The sequence below is a fragment of the Lynx rufus genome, unplaced genomic scaffold (genome assembly GCF_022079265.1).
Source record: "Lynx rufus isolate CCGP_SWC_20201006 ecotype Redwood Valley unplaced genomic scaffold, mLynRuf1.p SCAF_2, whole genome shotgun sequence".
Taxonomy (NCBI): domain Eukaryota; kingdom Metazoa; phylum Chordata; class Mammalia; order Carnivora; family Felidae; genus Lynx; species Lynx rufus.
This window is the reverse complement of record NW_025814834.1, coordinates 53346038-53366502: the sequence shown is the minus strand read 5'-3', so window position 1 is coordinate 53366502 and position 20465 is coordinate 53346038. Positions and strand designations below refer to the sequence as shown.

Sequence of the window (20465 nt, the reverse complement as noted above, 5' to 3'; positions counted from 1 at the left end):
AAGAAAGGAAGGATGATACAAGCCAAATCAACTTAAGGCAAAAAGCTCAAGTACCAATTAAGATAGGGTCTAATAGAAACTATTTGTCAACTATTAAGTGACTCTATAGACATGGAAAGTCTATTTGCTACGGAAGTTTGTTCATGGTTTTAACTACATTTAAGTAAGAGTTTTAAATACCTTTAGATTTCAGCTCAACAGAACTGTTAGAGGTTAGGAGAAAAAAATTACTATCATTAAATTTCAAAGATTGTCTAGGCCTTTGTTTTTTTATTTCTTCAGTTTTGGCTTTCTTTCTGCTTTAAGATTCTGTTCTTTATAGCAATCATTTTATGTGGGAAATTCTAAATGCAGTCTTTATTAATTACTTACCCCAATGAATGGAAGCAATGACATCAATAACTGGACACCAAGTAACTAGATTTAAAAAAATCTGAAAATATTTTATTTTGATATATATTGTGATGAACTTAGAAAATTTGCCTGATTTTTATACACATATACTGCATATATACAACAAAAATTTTTGATTGAATACTGTATTTTCTCTCTCTCCCTCTCTCTCTCTCTCTCTCTCTACATATATATATATATATATATATATATACACATATATATATGATTATATATAACTAGCTGACCATGAAAATTGTAAACCCCCCCCAAGACACACACACACAAAAAAACATGTTGATCCTGACCGTTAAGCCCTTGACTCGAACCAGCTATCCCAGCTTTTAATACATCTCCTTGCCCTGCTACACACATGGTCTTAATGAAAGCATTTACTTGAGTCTCAGTTTCCTCATTCACAGAAATGGAGTGAAAAATGTCTATCTTGTTGATCTTGCTATGGGGAGCAAATGAAATAAGGTATGTTACTCTATTTTAATAAATAGATTAATTAAAACCCAATGGGCTACAGAGAAATGAGCTTGACCCACATCTTTAAAAAAAATCCTAAAATGGAATAGAAAGAAAGTAGAGTTTACTTGGAGGAAATAAGATGTATCTAATCTCATTTTTCCTTGTTTCACGGAATTCTTTTGTTTCTTGGTCAGGAAAATGTAAAAAATAATACTATATACAAGCTTAAAGACATTTGAGAGAAACTCTTTGACCTCTTGTGAACAAGTTTTATAAATACAGAGTGAATTCAAGAAAAAAGAAATATAATTCAAATTTGCAGAACATCTTTATCTGTGGGAGTCACAGTGCTCGGTGTTATCCTACATCATCTTATTTAGTTCTCCCTACCTTGATACCAGCCTCTGAGGAGCAGTATAACATGGGTGGATGGAAGTACATGCTCTGGAACTAGAATAACTGGTTTAAATTCCAGCTTCTTCACTGTCAAGCTGTGGGATCTCAAATAAGTCATTTAACTTCAATGTGCCTTGGTTTTGTCACCTGAGGCACATAGAGGTTATAAATAAAATAGCGGATACCTTTATAGGGTTATCTAGAAGATTAAGTGAATAAATACCTGTAACACCCCTTAGAATACTTCTTGACACGTGGATAGCAATTAATAAAAATAATTGCTAGCATTTTTTGTAGCGCAAAGGTCACATGTTAACTCAGAACATGGCATCTCATTAAGACATTTGCCCAAGGTTCCATAGCAATTGAAAAATGGAACAATGATTCAGGTTTATCCGAATAACACCCACAGCTATTATGGCTCCAACAGTTTATCCTTTAAACACCTCTGTTCTGAGCTCATATGGACTGCTGGAGGCTACCCACAGAACAGGTGATGGAGCAGGTTTATATCACAGCCCTGGGACCAACTAAAAATGCAGTGTTTGGTATTTCTGTGCTAAAAATGACTTCCAGCTCCTCACCACTGGAAACTTCTCACTGATCATGATTTTATTCAATCCTGGCCTTCTACCATATTCTCTAATATTTCCTTTTTTCTCTCTCTTCTCTAGTCTTACTCTTCCTCCTCTCTTCTATGGGATCCCTCACCTTTACATTCCTGATCACTTCTTATGCAAAGTGGTTTTGCTTTTACCTTGTTTATCCTTTTTCAGGCCATGTTTTCAGGACTTTATCTGCCACTTTGAAGTAGTTAACTAAATATTTATTTATACAAAAACAAAAACAGTTTCTTATGTTAGAGAAACTTTGGTACCAATTGTTAAGATGTCTTTCTGTCTATTCATCTGACCATTTTGCTTCCCTTCTTTAAAAACCTGGAGTTTTTTTGTTACCTCCAGGATAAAATTTTAAGTCCTTTGTATGGCTTTAAAGACCCTTTGTAATCTGTACCTTAGCTATTTTTCTACCATGACCTTCATTATTGTTTTTAAAAAGTGAAAAATAAAAGTGAAGACAAAATTTTTTAAAAACCACTCATAGTATCTACCATTCAAAGATAAGCCATGCTACTTTTTCAATGTCTAGTCTTAGAATGATATCTTATGTATATAGCTACATGGAATTTTATTTTACAAAAATTTAAACTTTCTATACTTTCTTATAACCTGTTTTTTAAGAAGTAAGCAATAAATTATTGGCTAATATCAATAAATATTCATCTATAATATCCTTAAGTGCTGAAAAGAATGTTGATAGAGACCCCCAACATTAATTTTATCAATCTACTTAACTAAATATTTAGTTTTTCTCAGTTTTTGATACTATAAAAAGAATGTTATTAATATTCTTACAGCCAAGTCATTGCAGAGCTCTATAATATTTAGTATGAATTTACAGGTGTGGAACTGGTGTGGAATTGGTTGGAATTGGTGGGTCTGTATATAGCTATAAAAACTGTGTATCACTCAATCCCTATAAGGTATATAGGGTAGGGCTATATGTTATCAAGTTGTAAATATTTGTCATATTTTTTAGCGAAAATTATATCTCATGGCTATACCCAATGTTGTGTAACATTTTCCTAGCACCTAGCACATTTAGGTCTTTATTCATATATATTTAAATATTTCATTTTAAGCTGATGAAAAATGTTCTTATTTATAGCACTTAAGAAATCCAATGATCAGTGCTCACTTTGGTGGCACGTATACTAAAATTAGAACAATACAGAGAAGACTAGCATGGCCCCTGTGCAAGGATGGCACTCAAATTTGTGAAGTGTTCCATATTGAAAGAAAGAAAGAAAGAAAGAAAGAAAGAAAGAAAGAAAGAAAGAAAGAATCCATCTTTGTCAGTCTCAAAATTAATTAGAATTCTGTATGTGTGTGTGTATGTGAGATAAGTTAAAAATATAATTTTTTAAATGTTACAACTTGTTTTTATGCTGAAATTAATTTTAGATAGAATAAGTAATGAAATACTAAGAAACATATAGCATTCTCATTAGAAGCCATGATCAAAAGGTCTTTGGTCATTGATGTTAATTATAACTTAAGAGTTGGTGATGGTCACATAATCATTAGGTGCTGGTACATTCAGTGGCTGGAGTCATAACTTGGAAATAATATTCTGTAGATCCTTAGAGAGCCAGTTCATCAAATAGAAGTATATTATATATCTAGGTAGAAGATAGTACTTTGGGCCCTGCAAATTATCTCATCCTGACCTCCCTTGGATGCCTGTAGTACTGGGACTGGTTGACAAGACTAGGTGATCCACAGTCTATGGTGGTCTGTTTGCCCTCCAGGGTGGAAGCTCTGGAATAGTGTATCTCTCTGAGAGAGTTGATATGTTGGGAGTTGTGATGGTGGCCACCCTGTTAGGAAGATCCAGGGCAATCGGGTCGTATTTAGAGTGTGTGTTTAGAGTAGTCATTCTATTGGTGTTCAGACCCATCCTCCTTCTAAGCGTCAGTGTCCAGAGTAGCCTGCATGTTATTGTGGCCAGTGCATCAGTCTCAGAAAATGTGCATGAGGTTTTTCAAGGGAGGCAGAGCAAGCTTTCAGTGCCTCTAGTGCTTAGTATATCCCAGCCATCAAAAAGTCAGGGTATCACCCATATCTTTTCTTTATTCCCAAACCTCCTTCTAGGTTGATATAAAGACCAATTTCCAGTTATGAATGAAGCTGTTATCTAGGGGAAGATACTAGAAATGGGCTCATATCCCCTTTCCTGTTTTCAGTACGGGGGCAGGAAGTGTGATTCCACCCAGCACTCCTACTAGGCTGAGTAAGAGTCCTGAAAATGCCATAAACAAAGTATTTTTAATACTTTAATTATACTGCTAATACAGCACTTTAGATTATATTTGATAGACTTCAGACTCTTTAATATGGCTTATAAGAACTTGCATTATGTGGCCCTGTTTTAGAGTGGGTTCCCCAGAAGTAGACACTGAAATGATTTCAGCACCATGAAGGAAGCACTGGTAGAGAAGTGGAAAATGAGATGCAGAAGAGAAGTCAGCCAACAGGGGTATCTTGTCACAGCAGTTACCACTGAAGATAACTAAAGCTTAGTCCACTGAGGGAAAATCTGGGATCATTATAAAACATGTACTGCAGAATTATCCCACCAGAGGGACAGGTATTATTATATTCCACCTCTCATCAGTGTTTGGTTGAGAGCAGCTAAAGGTGGGGAGGGGGCACTTAATTTCCCAGCACTTTTGTCTGCTTCAGGGGCAGGCAAAGTAGCTTCAGTACTATTTGTCTAAGACCTAAAGGGATGTGGGCAGCTCTCATGGTATCTGCTGTAGGTCCTTTCTTACGTCCCTCGCCTCACTTTCTTCTTATGCCACATGCTCTAAGAATTCTTACCTGCTTGCTTGCTTTCATTATTCAGGTTATTTACAGAGTACATACCTGAGCAGAGCACTGGCTAGGTACTAGAGATACAAGGGAACAAGATAGAAGTGGTCTGTGCCTTCAAGGGCATGACACTCTCCCTTCTTTTTAAAACACTGTTTCTTTCCTCCCTTACCTAATAAACTTGTTTGCAAATGACTGTTTACCTGTCTTCGCTCCCCAACAAAAAATGAAGGCTGCTGGATTCATCTGCTGGATTCCCAGCCCGTGCCAAAGAGCTTGGCATGGAGTGTGTGTTCAGTATATTTCAGTTGACCATGTTGTGCTATAGATTAAATACAAGGATTGGCTTGGCTAGAGTAGGAGCTACTTGAGGGCACTCATTGTACCTTGTTCAGCTTTATATCTCTGGAACCTGGCACATTTCTGGCACATGGTAAACATTCCATATTTTTTAACAGAGTTGAATTAAGTTGAATCAAACCAAATTATTCTTCAGAATACATTCACCCAGATATACCAGTAACTTGAAATGAAGTTTCATAAAGAATTATTGAAAGAATTAGAAATATTTCCTATGAAAATGGTAAGACTTGAGAAGGACATATACTTGTCTTCAAATATCAGAGAGACTGATAAAGAAGAGAGACATTGGGCTTGTTGTGTCTGTCCCAAAATAAAAACAGATTTTAGCACTGAATTAGAGAGAACTATCAGACTTACTACATTACTGTCATGAGTAATGTAATGTCCATGATTGGAGATACCCAAGCAAAGTCTGGGGATGTGGTAGACAAAATTTAACAATGATATGTAGAGTCGATGTAACTGCCTGACAGCTGAGATTATATGGTTTTTCTAGATAATTACAAAGTAATATATTTCTTCAGTCTTTTATAATTTTACAAAGGGTGTTGTAGAGGAAAAGTATCTCTATCTTTCTAACAAGAAAGTTGGGTTGCTTTGTACTTTACAAGTGGCTTTCATGTAATTCTTGCAGAGATACTTTGAATAGGTAGACCAAGTATTATTTCCATTTTACCTGAAAGAAGATAGATGCTATACAGATTCATTTATTTGTCAAAGGTCACACTTGTAGTAATTGATGTAAATAGAACTTGAGCCCCTGTCTTTGTGCCTTCTTCTTCCCCAGAGCTGTCTATCACACCATGCCACTTCTGTTATGACTGAGATGAGAAAGGAAAGTCACAGCCTCCTTTTCAAATACTAATGCAGATCTTCCCTCGTAGAAGGATTTTGATAAGCTCTCTGCAATTTATAGTTAGCATGAGTTTAAGTAGTATGATTGAGAGCAATGGACAAAGAAAAACAAGATCCGGTTAAGAACATAGGGCTCTGGTACCCAATGTTGCTATTTGCCTCACAGAATCTGACTTTTTCCTGGGAAGGAATTATAATGATGCTTTTATGTTCCTGCCCAGGAAATGTTTATAAATCATAATGTACCATTTGCAAGTGATGTTACCTTATGAATATTAAAAGATTAGGAAATGACATTGGCTTTTGTTGAAAACCTTGAGTGACCCTGTAAGCAGACACAATAAATGATTGCTTTTATTGCAGTGCCCTCTAAATATTATTAAAACTCTTTATAGTAGGCAATAAATAATGGCAAACGAATGCTTGATTTATAGCAATTACAGTACAGATGAGTTGGATTCATGTGCTGCACTGTAATGAAGATAATAGCTCAAAACACATGAAGAAACAGTCACTCAGTGAAATATGAGCTGATTTGCATGATCCATGTCCCTTGAGTAACCTGTAATTGGCTATTATGAAATGGACTAAGAATGATTTAGTCTGCAAATAAGAGAAGTGATACCAAATTACCATATAATCTGTGTGGATATCTTTTATTTTCAACACCAAACTATTTTCGTGGCGCATAGGATCTGTGCTCCCATATCTAACATGTATGAGTATTCAACAGCTCAGGACCATTCTTCTCTAACTCCTGTGAAAATGTTTTCTTTGACAGTTGCTATCACTTCAACTTTATTCATAGGGAATGTACAAAATTGCTTTATTTTAGCTTCCCGATGTACTACATTCTTTCCTAGTAACCCTTTTAAGGATGGATTTTGGGGGTGAGGCTGAAATGGCATCATGGAATTCTGAAACAACAGGATCCAAAGAATACGTGTGACTTATTTTATTCAGTAAAACACATTTAGGTAACCCATGTTAGTATTTTCGATTTCAGGAAATTTCTAACAAAACTTGGCTTTCCCAAGTTTTTGTTGTTTTTTTTTTTAACATTTGCCTAAGTCACCCTTTGACTCCTCCCAGTAGAAAACCACACCAAAACAATAACAATCCACATGAAACTTTTTTTTGGGGGGGAGGGGGGGAATAAGCTGCCATTTTTGAAAGGCAGTGAAGGGAGCTGTGCCAAAACAGTATTTTATGCCTAGACCGTCTGTCATGCTCCTGAAATCTCATTCTCATTATCACACAAATAACCCAAGGGATACAGCTAGTCCCACTGGCAAGGGGGAGCATCAATGTTTATCCTAAGCTGCTGTTACAGTGGCCATAATGGGAAAAGGTATACCATAATTAAGAGCTATAGCCAACTAATTAAGTCAAATTACATCTAATTATAAATCCAATAATCTATGCCAAAACTAGTTGTTGATAGCTAAGGGAAAAATATACAGTTTTAATTAACCTTCATTATGGATTGGTGTTTAAAGGCATTTTTTTAATTCAAAATATATTTTTTTTACAAAATAAATGCTATGGCTCTCTTCTAATATTTTGATTTAGAAATGGAAAAAAAATGGAAAATCCTTTGACAAAGAAAACTTTGCTTTTAAAATTTATAAATTAATTATGTTAATCATTAAATATTCCTAGAAAAATTGAAAGAAAAATTACAACATAATACCAGTGCTGGATAATTATTTAATGAACTATGATAAAATATTCTTAAGACAAATTAAGAAGGATATATAAAAACTAGAAATGACCAACAGTGGACTTATTAAATAATAAGATGGAATATAAGGTGTACATAATGAGAAAATTTGAAGCTATATAATCTCCATGTTAAGTTAACTAGGGACAAATTAATAGCTGTCTTCAAATAATTGAAAAGCGCAAGTAAGGAAAGAGGAAAACTGATGGCAAGCAGTTTTGAATATTTGTCCTGCATCTGAGCAAAATTACATTAAAAACAGTTTAACATAAGGAACTTACTAATCATAAAGGTGGTTAGTGTTATATAACCTCCTGAAGAAAGCTATGGAACTTTTATCTCTGGATATCTTTTAAAATAATGTGTGTGTGTCTGGATATAGATATACATATATACACACATATATACATACACACACTCATATACATACATATGCACACATGAATATGATAGCCCTAAATGTCTTGCCATTCTAACATTGCGTGTTAATTTAAAGAAAAAAAACTATAAAATTTTTAAATTTAAACTTAAAGAAGATAAAAATTTCTATTTGGATTATGGTGTATTCGTGTAGGGATAAATTCATTTTGCACTACAGGTGCCTGAGCCTACCTTCCTCTGGGTAAAAAATGTGATAGACTACGTAACCACAGAAATCCAAAAGAATGTGAGTTTTCTCAAAAGTTTGTGCTTCACTGCTCCCCAGATATGACAAGGCTATTATCCTGGGACTGAGGATTTTACAACTGAGTTGTTACAGCAACTGATGTCTGAGCATAATGACTCATTCCTGCATTTATTAAATAAATATTTATTGGCCATCTACTACATGTTAGCCATTATGCTAGACAGATGTGTAGAATACAAAGTTGAAAAAGACTTAGCTTTTGACCTCAAGAAATTTATGAAATAGGAGAGATAAGATCCATATATAAATTACTAAAATAAAAAGAAAATATAGGTATTGTGATAGAGATAACCAACAAAGAGCTGTGGTTTCCAGGAGGAAGTAACCATTTCTTGGAAACAATTTATCAGGAGATTTTATAACAATTATGCTCTTTGATGATCATGAATGGTGGGTAAGATTTGGATAGCAAAACAAGTTTGATGAAGGTAATTCTTTGCACATCAAGTGAGAGTGATGAAATTAAACAGCTATATAATTAATCAATGTCATTTTTGTTATTGTAGTTCAATTCAGTCATATATGCTTTTAGTATATGCCAGGCTCTAAAATAGAGGCTGGAAGTTTATAAACCATTTTGTCCTCATATAGAGCTAACCTTTGTTGAATTACAAGTTTTGTACTGATGAGTCTTTCTTCTTGAAGAGCATGGGCATTTTCTGTCTTCGCTCTCTCCTCTCTTCTGAGGTGATCCAATTCAGACTTTTTTTATTATCCACAAACCTTGCTTGTAAACTTGTTTCTCCAACCTAGAGTTCTCTTCAGAGTTCCAGACCATATGTTATTTGCCTAATTGATATCTCATGCACCAAACTAAAACTATCTAAAACAAAATTAGTAATCTTTCCCCCAAACTTGACCTCCCCCTTGTATTTTCTATCTCAATAGATGACACCGATATGCATCTAGTTACACATATCTGAATCCTAAGGAGCATCTCCACTGCCTACCTCTCACTACATGCCACAATAAATTTACCAATCAATGCCAGTAATCCAACTTTACTATTAAAAACCTCTTAAATTTGCCCAGTTCTTATCATGTTGCCCCACAATATGCTGACTCTCATTTACCATTTTCTTTCATAGGGATTATCATTGTAATAATTTTTTCCCTGCATCCATTTTTTTGTCTCCTTCATTCCCCATACTGCAACTGGGATGATTTTTGCAAAGAGAATCTCATCATGTAACTTCCTTGATTAAATCTTCCAAAGGCCATCTGAATGAAGACAACATTTCTAAATAAGTGTCCAAAATCTTTCATGATCTGACCCCTGTCTAGTTCTCCAACTTTTCCTCAAAACTGGACTGTCCTTGCTATCTCGGGTGAAGCCTTCGTTTGGGTTCTCAAATGTGCCATTCTCCCTCCTCCTTTGTGGATTCTCTGCATATGCTTCTCCCTAGCCTGGAGTGCTTTCTACTGATGTCCATTGCCTTACTTTCAATTGATTTAACCTCCACTTATTTATGAGCTCTCAGCTCAAATACCACTCCATTAAGAAAACTGTCTATCACCATCAGTATTTTTCCTTTGTGATCTTTTTTTACCTACTCACAAACAATTCAAGTGAGAAGTAATGTTAAATAACATGAAGATGGATTTATAGTTTAACATGGTGAAAGCATATGCATTTATCTCTTCTCCAGTCCTCAACTTCTTACTCAAAATGTATAAACATACAGGAATAAAGAGAATAGAACACAAATCAATAGTAGATTAGAGAGTTAAACCCATTAATTAGAGATTGAAAGTGAACTGAATGAATAGAATCTGTTTTCAAGCAGTGCAGAGGTTACTATCACATACAAGATTTTTGAGAGGAATACCACAGAAAGATAGGCTAATTTATATCCACAGAAATCCAGAAAGTCTCAAGAATTGGAAGACACCAAGTATCATGGAAGCAGGGTAAGGTAAGTGGCTTAAAACAGTGGAATTGTTTGAAAGTCTGCCTAAAAAGTATTGGACAACAAAGATACTACTCTTCTACCCCATGCACATTGAACTACCAGATGATGAAGCCCCTGTCTCCCGTCAGATGAAACAGGGAGGTATTGTCCAGAGAAGCTAAACCAGAAAAATCTCTAGATTCAGAATCATGAGACACCCAGATAACAGAGATTATAAACAGGTTAAAATCAGATCTCTGTAAACAGAGATTACACTGAAATAAGAAGAGTAAGAATCTACACATGAAATTTTGAGAACCTCATGCCTTTTTGTTATATTCAGCTCCCAGAATGCAAGCAGAAATGGATAGAATAGAATGCTTTTCAAGTAAACATGGGGATATCCTATTCTAGAGAAACAGATCAGCTCTAGATAAAAAGCCTACACATACTGACAGTTGCAGATTCCCAAATAAAAGAACTTTGTCTCTACATAATCACACTGCTGAAAGCTTACCAGCCAAGTCACATCCATGAATCCATAGCTTCTAATTGGGTTTTTGATGCCTTATTCTTAAATTTGATAAATAAGAATAACCAAATAATTAAGGAATATGTATAACATGGAAGACAAAGAACAAAGACATTCATAGGAAACAGAAACAAAGCAGGCAACAAAAGAAAGTGTTTTAGAAAATCCTGTAATTACTTCAATGGTAGAATATGATGTTGCATAAAAGAAACAAAAGAATTCAAGGAACGTTTTGGGAATGACAATGTATTGGGTAATTAAAAATATGATATCCAAACTGAAAAATTCAATTGAAAGTTTGAAAAATCGCCAATGAAATCTCTAAGACTCAAGAATAAAAAAAAATCTGTGGACAATACATGAGAAAAAATTAAATTGGAGAATTAATCCAGGAAGATTAACATCTGGCTGAAAGAAGTACCAGAAAAAACAGAGAAATTGGAAGGGAAGAAATTATAAAAGAAATAATACAAGACTATAAAACTGTTTTTCCAAGCTAAAGAACTTCAGCTTCCAGGTCAAAATGGTCCACCAAATGCTTGGGAGTGAGGGGTGGAGGAAGCTTTAAAATACAGTACTTGGTCACTCTATAGCACTTGCCCACCCCCAGGGGTGACCACAGTCTTGGATCTTACATTGTTTCCTTGTTTTGCTTATAATTTTGCCACCTAATGTATGATTCTCTTAAAAATGCATTGCTTAAATTTTGTTTTGAAACTTACAGAAAAAGGAATCATACTGCTAAAAAATAAAAGAAAATATAAAATATAAAATAAAATAATATAAAATAAAATAAAATAAAATAAAATAAAACAAAACAAAATAACTTTGTAATTTCAAAATTATGGGGATAAGAGAAGTTCATAAAACCCAGATCACAAATTATTGCTACAGCTTCAGATATTGGCAAGAATTATGACTAATGATTTAAACCTATCCTCATGTTATTTCTTTGTTTTTGCTTTTCAAGTTTTAGGTATTTAATATACAGGGCAGGAGCACCTGGGTGGCTCAGTCAGTTACGCATCTGACTTCTGCTCAGGTCATGATCTCACCATCCGTGAGTTCGAGCCCTGCATCAGGCTCTGTGCTGACAGTTCAGAGCCTGGAGCCTGCTTAAGATTCTGTGTCTCCCTCTCTCTTTGTCTCTCCCCTGCTCATACTCTGTCTCTGTCTCTCTCTCTCAAAAATTAATAAAAACATTAAAATTTTTTTTAACATACAGTGCAATATTGGCTTCAGGAGCAGAAGTCAGTGATTCATCATTTACATTCAACACTCAGTCCTCATCACAACAAAGCCCTCCTTAATATCCGTCACTCATCTAGCCTATCACCCACCCACCTGTGTCCATCAACCCTCAGTTTGTTCTCTATTGTTAAAGGTATCTTGTGGTTTCTTTCCCTCTCTCTTTCATCCCCCTTCCCATATGTTTATCTGTTTTGTTTCTTAAATTACACATATGAGTGAAATCATATGTCTTTGTCTTTGTCAATTTTTCTTTCACTAACTGACTTATTTCACTTAGCATAATACACTCTAACTCCATTCACGTCACTACAAGTGGCAAGATTGCATTCTTTTTGATGGGTGAGTACTATTCCACCATAAACATACACCACATCTTCTTTAGCCATTCTTCAGTCAGTGGACATTTGGGCTCTCTCCATACTTTGGCTATTGTTGTTATGCTGCTAGAAACATTGGGCTGCATGTCCCTCTTTGAATCTGTAACTTTATATCCTTTGGGTAAATACCTAATAGTTCAATTGCTGGATTGTAGGGCAGTCTATTTTTAGTTTCTTAAGGTAGCTCCAAAGTGTTCTCCAGAGTGGCTGCACCGGTTTGTATTCCCACCAACAGTGCAAGTCCCTCCACATCCTCACCAACACGTGTTGGTTTTTTGTGTTGTTAGTTTTAGCCATTCTGATAGGTGTGAGATGATATCTCATTGTAGTTTTGATTTGTCTTCCCCTGATGATGAGTGATGTTGAGCATCTTTTCATGTGCTTGTTAGCCATCTCGATGTTTTCTTTGGAAAAGTGTCTATGCATGTCTTCTACCATTTCTTAACTGAGTTGTTTGCTTTTTGGATGTTGAATTTGGTAAGTTCTTTATAGATTTGGGATACTAATCCTTTATCTGACATGTGATTTGCAAATATCTTCTCCCATTACATTGAGTGCCTTTTAGTTTTCCTTTGCTGTGCAGAAGCTTTTTACCTTTTTCAAGAAAATGTTTATTTATTTTCGACAGAGAGAGAGAGAGACAGAGCATGAGTGGGGGAGGGGAAGAGAGAGAGGGAGACAGAATTTGAAGCAGGCTCCAGGCTCTGAGCTGTCAACACAGAGTCTAATGCAGGACTTGACTTCACTAACCATGAGATCATAACCTGAGCTAAAGTTGGACACTCAACCAACTGAGCCACCCATGCACCCCCAGAACCTTTTTATCCTAATGAAGTCCCAATAGTTCATGTTTGCTTTTGTTTCCCTTGCCATTTGTGTTGTGTCTAGTAAGAAGTTGCTCTGGCCAAGATCAAAGAGATTGCTGCCTAGCATTTGGATAGTTTCCTGTCTCACATTCAGGTCTTTCATTCTTTTTGAATTTATTTTTGTGTATGGTATAAGAAAGTGGTCCAGTTTCATTCTTCTGCATGTTGCCATCCAGTTTTCCCGACATCCTTTTGTTGAAAAGACTGCCTTTTTTCCTTTGGATATTCTTTCCTGCTTTGTCAATGATCAGTTGACCATAAAACTGTGGGTCCATTCAGGGTTTTCTACTTTGTTCCATTAATCTATGTATCTGTGTGCAATACCATACTGTCTTGATGACTAGAGTTCATAATAAAGCTTGAAATCTGGAATCATGATGCCTCCAGTTTCATTTTTGTTTTTCAGGATTGCTTTGGCTATTTGGGGTCTTTTGTGATTCCATACAAATTTTAGGATTGTTTGTTCTAGCTCTGAGAAAAATGGTGGTGGTATTTTGATAGGGATTATATTAAATGCATAGATTTCTCTGGATAGTACAGACACTTTAACAATGTTTGTTCTTCAATCCATGACCATAGAAACTTTTCCATTTCTTTGTTTCAATTTATTTCATAAGCTTTCTGTAGTTTTCAGAACATAGATCTTTTACCTCTTTGGTTAGGTCTATTCCTAAGTATCTTAATGTTCTTGGTGAATTTGCAATTGGATCAATTCCTCTATTTCTTTCTCTTTTGCTTCATTGTTGGTATATAGGAATATGACAGATTTCTGCACATTGATTATATACCCTGTGACTTTGCTGAATTCATGTATTAGTTCTAGCAATTTTTTGGTGGAGTCCCTTGGGTTTTCTACATAGAGGATTATGTCATCTGCAAATAGTGAATGTTTGACTTCTTCCTTGCCAGTTTAGAAGCCTTTTATTTCTTTTTGTTTTCTGAATGCTGAGGCTAAGGCTTCCAGTACTGTGTTAAATAGTAATGGTGAGAGTGGACATCCTTGTCTTGTTCCTGACCATAAGGGAAAGCTCTAAGTTTTTCCCCATTGAGGATGATATTAGCTGTGGGTCTTTCATATGTGGCCTTTATGATGTTGAGGTATGTTCCACCTGTCCCTAGTTTGTTGAGGGTTTTTATCCAGAATGGATGAAGTGTGTTGTCAAATGCTTTTCCTACATCTGTTGACAGGATATATGGTTCTTATCCTTTCTTTTATTAATGTGATGTATCATTTTGAATGATTTGCAAATATTGAACTAGCCCTGCACCCCAGGAATAAATCCCACTTGTTTATGGTGAATAATTACTTTAATATACTGTTGTATTTGATTTGCTAGTATCTTGTTGAAAATTTTTACATCCATGTTCACCAGGGATATTGAGCTATAATTCCCTTTTTTAGTGGGGTTTCAGCTGGTTTTGGAATCAAGGTAATGCTGGCTTTGTAGAATGAGTTTGGAATTTTCCCTTCTATTTTTATTTTTTATTTTGGAACAGTTTAAGAAGAATGGGTATTAACTCTTCTTTAAATGTCTAATAAAATTCCCCTGGGAAGCCATCTGGCCCAGGACTCTTGTCTGTTGGGAGATTTTTGATCACTGATTCAATTTATTTGCAGGTTATAGGTCTGTTCAAATTTTCTATTTCTTCCTGTTTCAGTTTTGGTAGCTTGTAAGTTTCTAGGAATTTGTCCATTTCTTCCAGATTGCCCAGTTTGTTGGCGTATAATTTTTCATAGTATTCTCTTATAATTGTTTGGATTTCTGTGGTGGTGTTTTTAATCTTTCCTCTTTAATTCATGATTTTATCTACTTGGGTCCTTTTTCTTTTCTTTCTGATAAGTTTGGCTAGGGCTTATCAATTTTATTTATTCTTTCAAAGAACTAGCTCTTAGTTTCATGGATCTGTTCTACTATTTCTTTTTAGTTTGTTTGTTTCTATATCATTTGTTTCTCCCCTATTCTTTATTATTTCCTTTAATCTACTGGCTTTGGGCTTTACTTGCTGTTCCTTTTCTAACTCCTTTAGGTATAATGTTAGGTTGTGTATTTGTGACCTCCTTTCTTCTTGAGACAGGCCTGAATTGTGATATTCTTCCCTCTTAGGACTACCTTTGTTGCATCATGAAGGGCTTGGGCTATTGGGATTTCATTTCCACTTACTCCCATGTATTATTTTTATTTCTCCTTTAATTTCCTTTACTTTCATTCTTTACTAGGATGTTCTTTAACCCCCATATATTGAAGGGCTTTAAAAGTTTTTCTTGTAGTTGACTTCAAGTTTCATAGCTTTGTAATCTGAAAATATGCATGGTATAATCTGGATCTTTTTTGTAAGTGTTGAGGGTGATTCATGACCCAGTATATGATCTATTCTGGAGAATGTTCCATGGGTACTCAAGAAGAATGTGTATTCTGGGTCTTTAAGGTGAAGTGTTCTGAATATATCTGTTAAGTCCATCCAGTACAGTGTGTCATTCAAAGCCATTGTCTCCTTGTTGATTTCTGCTTAGATGATCTGTCATTGTTGTAAGTGGGGTGCTAAAGTCCCCTACTATTATTGTATTATTATCAATGAATTTATTTATGTTTGTTATTAATTGATTTATATGTATTGCTTCCAACTTGGGGGCATAAATATTTACAATTGTTAGATCTTCTTGATCGGTAGACCCCCTAAATATGATATAATGTCCTTCTTCATTTCCTGTTACAGTCTTTGGTTTAAATTCTAGTTTGTCTTATTTAAGTATGGCTACTCTTTCTTTTGACATCCATTACCATGATAGATGGTTTTCCATTCCCTCACTTTCAATCTGCAGGTGTCTTTAGGTCTAAAATGAGTCTCTTGTAAGCAGCATATAGATGGATCTTGTTTTTTTTTAATTCATTCTGATAAGCTATGTCTTTTGATTGGAGTGTTTAGTCCATGTACATTCAGAGTGATTACTGAAAAATATGAATTTAGTGCCATTTTGTTGCCTGTAGAATTGGTGTTTCTGTTGATGTTCTCTGGTCTTTTCTAGCCTTTGTTGCTTTAATCTTTTGTTTTTTTTCCTCAAAGAGTCTACCTTAAAATTTTTTGCAGGGCTAGTTTTGTGGTCATGAACTCCTCTAGTTTTCATTTGTTTGGGAAACCCTTTATCTCTCCTTCTATTCTGAATGACTGTCTTCCTGGGTAAAGGATTCTTGGCTGCATATTTTTTCCATTCACCATGTTTAATATTTCCTGCCATTCCCTTCTGGCCTGCCTAGTTTCAGTTGACAAGCCTGCTGCTAACCTTATGTGTCTACTTTTGTAGGTTAAAGAACTTTGTCCTAACTGCTTCCAGAATTCTCTCTTTATCCTTGTACTTTGCAAGTTTCAGTATGATATGTTGTGGTGTTAACCTGTTTTTGTTAAATTTGAAGGCAGTTCTCTGTGCCTCTTGGACGTGGATGCTTGCTTCCTTCCCTAGATTAGGGAAGTTCTCAGCTATAATTTGTTCAAATAAATCTTCTGTCCCTTTTTCCTGCTCTTCTTCTGGGATTCCTATGATGTGGATATGATTTTGCTTTATGGAATTGCTGAGTTCCATTAAGTTTCCCTTCATGATATAATAGTTTTCTTTCCCTCTTCTTTTCAGCTTCATTATTTTCCATAATTTTATCTTCTTTATTCCCTCTATTTCTTCAGCCCTCGTTGTTACCTTATCCAGTCTATTTTGCATCTCAGTTATAGCATTTTTTATTTCAGCCTGACTAGTTTTAAGTCTTTTGTCTCTGTAGCTAGGATTTATCTGGTGTCTTCTATGCTTTTATCAAGCCCAGCTAGTAGTCTATGGCTGTTGTTCTAAATTCTTGTTCAGATATATTACTTATATCTGTTTTAAGCAAGTCCCTAGCTGTGATTTCTTCTTGACCTTTCTTTTGGGAGGAATTCTTCCATCTTGTCATTTTGGCTAAGCTTCTGTCTTTTGCATGTTTTGAGTGCTTGTTATGTTTCCTGTACCTAAGAGTAATGCTATATTAAAAAGGGGTCATACACTGTCCAGGGCCTGACACTTCAGGAAGTGTTTCTTGTGTATGTTATGTGCACTCTGCTGTTGTGTTTTGGCTGCTTTTTCCCACTGGTCAGACCTCTGCAGAACTCCTCCTTGTTTACAGTGGGGAATGTCTGAAACTGTAACGAGGCGTGCTTTGATTTTTTTTTTTAAATAAGCCTGGAAAAAAAGGAAAAGAAAAGGAAAGGAACCAAAAAGAAAACAAAACAAAAAATAAAACAAACAAACAAACAAAAACAAAAAAGAGTCAAATTCCAAAGAAAAAGAAAGAAAAAAGAAAGAAGGAAAACAAAAGAAAAAAAGAAGCTTTATCTAAAAGAGTAAAGGAAATGAAAATCAAACTAACAAACAAAAAACTATACACCTAATTCCAAAGAGAAGAGAAAAGAAAAGAAAAGAAAAGAAAAGAAAAGAAAAAAGAAAAAAAGTGAGCCTTGTCCTATTTCCACCAGTACTGCAGGTGACAGTTTGAAGCAATCTATGATCAGTACACTTGGTATGTGCAGGGTGCTGCCTGTGCTGTTCTTCTGGAGGAGAGGCCCATTGCTCTCAGAGTCAGTCTTGCCCCCGTAAATATATAGTTGCCAGGCACAGGGGAGTGAGGTTTGGTGTAAGTGGGTCCCGCCTCCACTGGAGGCTGCTGTGTTGCTCTCTGAAGTCCCACTGTGTTGGTGTTGGGGAGGAAATGGCACCACCCCAATCTCTCATCCATGGACAGGGGAATCTCACACCCCCTGCTGTTCAGGAAGCCCTCACAGAACAGTGAGAGTACTCAGCATGTCCTGCACCATAACTCTCCTGCATTTTTTCTTTGACATGTAGCAGGGATTCAAAACTCAAAATCTTAAAGGACCCAGCACCATGCAGACCTGAGCCTCTTCACACTGTCTAATGTCTTTTGTCCCTGAGTAACAGTACCATGTCTGTGTGGTATGGGGAATCTATGGTGTAGCAACACGAAAAGCAGCAACCAGGTTATTCACCCTCTGTGTGTGCCTCTGTCCCCTGCTGATGAAAGGCATTTCACTGGAGCCTGCAGGGTCTTTTTTTCTCTGAAAGGCAATATACTGTCTTCCAAATGTATTCCAGGAAGGGGAATGTTCTCTCCCATTGCACCTCAGGAAATCCCTAAGCCAGGCTTACATTCTGGGGCCAGCAGCTCTCCTCCCCAGGAGCACTCCAGACAAAGTTGAGCACTTCCAAAACCTCAAAGTTTGAACTCTACATGCTATTTGCTAAACAAGGTGACACTCAGTGCCCCTCACTCCATAGTCCATGGTTCACAGAGGTTTTCACCTTCAAACCCCACACTGTACTCTCTCAACCCCCCTCTCTTTCTCTCCCTTCTGTCTCCCTGGGGAAAGGGTTCCCTCCTCGCTGCAGCACACCATTATTCTCTCTCATAATTCACTTCCACACACATTGCATCTGCTACGCTGTGTCCCTCCAACCATGGAGATCCTTCTGCCAATTCGCAGATTGATTTCCTGGGTGTTCCAAGCGACCTGACCCCAATACAGCTGAGTTCAAGGGACAAAGAAAGCCCAGGGTCCCCCTACTTCTCTGCCACCTTAACTCCTCCCCTCACTTTATTTCTTGAACTAACCAATAACAAGCAGTTCAAAGATATATATAAGACAAAGACACACATAAACAAATATGACTCTTGTGGTTCAGATAAACACTCAAAGCTCTGTGTGCAGGGCAGCCATGGGAGTGTGGAGAACCAGGCTAGAGGAGCTCAGAAGTACAGGAACACTGGCATTGCAACACTGGGTAGAATAGGACCACATTAGCTCTCGTGGGTCCATAACTAATAACACACGAAGAAGTCTTGCCATGCCACAATCTACACTTCGGTGTTCTGTTTTCTTGTTCCTCATTAAGCCAACATCAGTTCTTGCCAAAGACTTCCAAACAAATGAAGACGTGGGTACTAGAATAGCATCATACATCTCAAAAACAATATCGGGAAGAAAAAGGGATTGAAGCAAAACCTTCAAAATTCTAAGGTAGACTGACTTCTGACCTAGGCTTTATAACCAGTGCAACAAGCATAAAGTGTGAGCGTAAAATAAAGACACTTGCAGACCTATAAGTCCTCAAAAATTTCATCTTGCATGAATATACTCCACCAAGAAACAAGTTTCGGGAACTAGGTAACAGGGGATCCTACACAGCAAAGAGCCAAAGGGATTTTCTAGGAAATGTCAAAGGAAAACCTCAGGATAAGGGCTGGGCACAGATTCTAATATGAGGACAGAAGGATCTAGGAGTAGACCTGATTGATCACCTAATTAATTTGGCCTTGCAGAAAACAATACAACTGAAAATTACTTAAAAAGCATTTTTAATTTCAAAATGAGTAAAACAAAATACAAAAAGGAAATGTAATCATGCCATTTCATTAAGCAGTCAATATTATTGATATTGTCATAACACTATAAACACCGGGATAATGAACAAGAGGACACAAAATATAAGACCAAATTCTTGTCTTCTAAAATATGCATTTATCTTTTGACTCTGAGATATCATTTCCATGAATCTGTCTCCAAAAATACATATCGCAAAACTTTTTTAATGTCTTATGCTCAGGGTTATTTACTCTGACATTATTTCCAATAGCAAAAAAAAAAAAAAAAGTGGATGTGATTCATTTGTTCTTCAATAGAGAACTCATTCAATAGGTTAGGGTACATTCTCACAATGAAATATTATGAAGCTGTAGAAAAAGAATAAGGGAGATCTCCTAGATATATTGTTAAATGACAAAAATTAAAGTAGAGATGTCACTCTTTGCAGAACATGATACCTGATCTTTGATGCCTGACTAAAAACTTCAGGGCAAATTAACTGAATCACTGTTTTATAATTCTTTGAGAAATAAATAATTCATGCTAAAATCATCATTTCATGAAACCATTAGAAGGTTTAACACTGAATTGTACAGTGCAGAGATTAGAATGTCATCCCTTACACCCAAGTTTGAATCCTAGAAGATCTTGTCCAGACATTATATGCCTCTGGAGGTCTGGAGAGTAAACTGAAGCCATCATCTTAAATTCAGATTTTTAAACTATTATTTATCTTAAAATTTTCACATATCTGGTACATTCTATTCCATCACATACACACTTGTTTTGATAGAGCAGTATCACTGTTAATTACATGCTACT

At 36.0% G+C, this 20465-nt stretch overlaps 1 non-coding gene across 1 annotated transcript; it reads left to right on the top strand.

The window, feature by feature from the left end:
- The first annotated feature begins 3013 nt into the window (after positions 1 to 3013).
- Positions 3014 to 3120, top strand: LOC124516714 (U6 spliceosomal RNA). Its single transcript, XR_006963123.1, has one exon. It is a non-coding gene; the product is annotated as a U6 spliceosomal RNA (small nuclear RNA).
- The last annotated feature ends 17345 nt before the right edge of the window (positions 3121 to 20465 follow it).